The sequence below is a fragment of the Amblyomma americanum genome, chromosome 1, assembly GCF_052857255.1.
Source record: "Amblyomma americanum isolate KBUSLIRL-KWMA chromosome 1, ASM5285725v1, whole genome shotgun sequence".
In the NCBI taxonomy this organism is placed as follows: Eukaryota; Metazoa; Arthropoda; class Arachnida; order Ixodida; family Ixodidae; genus Amblyomma; species Amblyomma americanum.
The window spans coordinates 388,308,323-388,311,219 of NC_135497.1; positions in this window are offsets into that span (position 1 = coordinate 388,308,323).

Here is a 2,897-nt window from a genome sequence, read left to right on the forward strand (position 1 = left end):
GACATCTTGGACGGAAGTCCGTCCGGTTGGGTTCTTGAGATAGTTAGTGGACTGCGCCACGTGGTAACAAAGGGAGCCCGCTGCTGCTGACACACTTTAGTCACCCCTGAAGAAGGGACAGAGTTGGTCCCGAAACGTTGGGTAAAGTTAAAATATTGGTTGGCGTCAGTTTTCTCTCAACTCTCTTGAGTCTGCGCTAAGGAAGTGATGCGTTCACAACATGCGACCGAGTTTTGACAACCAATTGACCAGGCTGGTTTCAGCCGGGTTCCCTGTTCTCTTGTGACAGGGGTCGCCGAAAGCCTCTTGCACAAGATGAAGTCTAGGGCAGAGGTCCCTAGAGAAGAGCTGAGACCTGTGGCGGTGCCGTATGTGCACAAGTTGGCCCACAATCTGAAAAAGGTTGCGAGCAGGCACGGTATTCCGCTCGTCTTCTCGGCCCCCCTGAAGCTCGGAAGCGTTTGACCTCGAGTCGAAAAAGAAAGCAAAAATAAAGAGGCTGCGGAACCAAGCATGGGCGACCATTCATGGGATGTACCGAATGCGTAGTTAGTTTAGGACATTCCCCTCTCGTGCGGTTGTTCCTATTTAAAAAAAACCTGGGCGCTGTGTCAACGAGCGAATCAGAGAACATGAACGAAACGTGGAACAAAATAAAGAGGGCCCAAATTTACCTAAACATATTAGATCCTGCCCTTCACGCTCTTGTGAGCCGTGCTTTTCAAAGGTGCGGATTCTTGCCAGCAGTAGCAATGAGAAATCCAGAGAACTGATTGAAGCATTGTATATGAGCGAAAAAGGCAGTTTGTGCGTCAGCGAAACGTCTATATCTTTGTATAAGGCGGAAAGAAGTTTTTTGAGCGATGCTTACCGTGTACGACTTGATGTGTGAATATGTTCCTTGCGTAGGCGCTGGCTGACTGTATATGTATGTATGTATGTATGTATGTATGTATGTATGTATGTATGTATGTATGTATGTATGTATGTATGTATGTATGTATGTATGTATGTATGTATGTATGTATGTATGTATGTATGTATGTATGTATGTATGTATGTATGTATGTATGTATGTATGTCTTACATGCTGTGTGTGTTGCTTCTCTCTATCTTGTCCCGCTTTTCCCGCCGGTTTCAGTCTTAAATGTATGTATGTATGTATGTATGTATGTATGTATGTATGTATGTATGTATGTATGTATGTATGTATGTATGTATGTATGTATGTATGTATGTATGTATGTATGTATGTATGTATGTATGTATGTATGTATGTATGTCTTACATACATGCTGTGTTGTGTGGGCTGTGTGGTTTGCTTCTCTCTATCTTGTCCCGTTTTTCCCGCCGTTTTCAGTCTTGAATGCATGTATGTATGTGGTTTCTGCAAATTAAACCAGTTCTGAGTGACGCTCTGTCCCGTTCTCTACTCTCGTGTGTGTGTGTGTGTGGTTTTGGCGCCTTTAAATTACAATGATCAATTACCAACTAGCCCAACAAGAAGTTCTCTTAAGAGTAAATGGCACTTGACGATTAGAAAAAAACACTTTAAGCAGAATTTCAAGGAAACCTATGCATTTTTTGACGCACTGGCTTGAATTACAGTTAACTAAAGAGGCACCTTTTGCTTTTGAGAGGTCAAAAGAGTAACAATCTGCTCGACTGAACAGTTTCTGTGATGTTTGTACCTAGCTCAGCTTGCGATATTTACTACTTGCGAGACATCGCGTAAAAGCAACGTTCTCGAGAGCAGGGGGCTTTTGGGCGCTAGAGCGAGTGGGCCCCGACAGTCCATCTCAACACTACAGCATTTTGTCGAACTGACTTCAGTTGCGATTTCAAAAGCTGTGGTTGATAATGCCTCGGACACGTTGAAGAATGGACTTTACGCTATGCTGTCGCCATAGGCCTTGAATATCCGACAGGAGAGGGGACAGCGCACGGGGAAGTAATCACATGCGATCAATGCTGCATAAAGCATCAGTCCTGCTGGCGGCAAGAAACAGTGCTGGTTAGGTTAGGACACGCCGCGTACAGCGTCTAGTCCAGCAATGCGCCACTACCTTGTTTAATTCAGTATTTGTGGGGAAAATTAGTCATTTTCATTCAGCGTGTTCGCATCTTTACAAGCCTGGCGTGGACGCTCTTTTGGTGCGCGTTTTTGTTCCTGCCTGCTTGATCGGGCACGGGATGCATGCACCATGAGCACTTCAGAAAAACAAATTGAACCTTCTCCTGTTGCGCAACGTGCGGATGTAGGCGCTAATTCCAAACAACAGGAAAGGCGTCGTGCTCACAATCACCTCTAGGCCGAGCTTTGCGACATTTATCGGGGCAAGCCAATCACGCTTACGCCAAATGGGTGGGCCCACATAGTGTGACGTGCTTCCCTTTTCGGACGCTGACAACGCAGAAATAATCACTAGGAGGTTTTCAATCACGCCCCTAGTGGCGATTCAGGGGGCGTTAGCAACAAGCGACCTGCTACGTGAGAAATTCTAATTTCAGCTCGAGGGAGGTGTCACCTCTTTTCGGCCAGTTCCAGCGTTACAGGATCGCTACTCAGGCTGTCTCACTTGCTTGCGACTCGGCGGTGACTCACGGTCGCACCGGCCGAAGAGCTGAGGATATGAAACAAGAACGCACAACGAGCGGAGGAAATGTGGGGGGAAGGGGCCTGATTCAGCGCTGACACACAAGTTCAGGGGACGGAGGGAGAGCGTAGCGATAGACATCGTGTGGGAAACTGGTTCCACCGCGGCGGAGGCAGCGTTCGGCGCAGGCGCAGTGGACCGTCCCCTGAGCGTACACAAGTAACGGCTGCTACGGGCATTTTCTTTTTACTTTCTTTGCGTCTTTTCCCGCTCGCTCACTTGGTTTCTTTACTTTTGTTT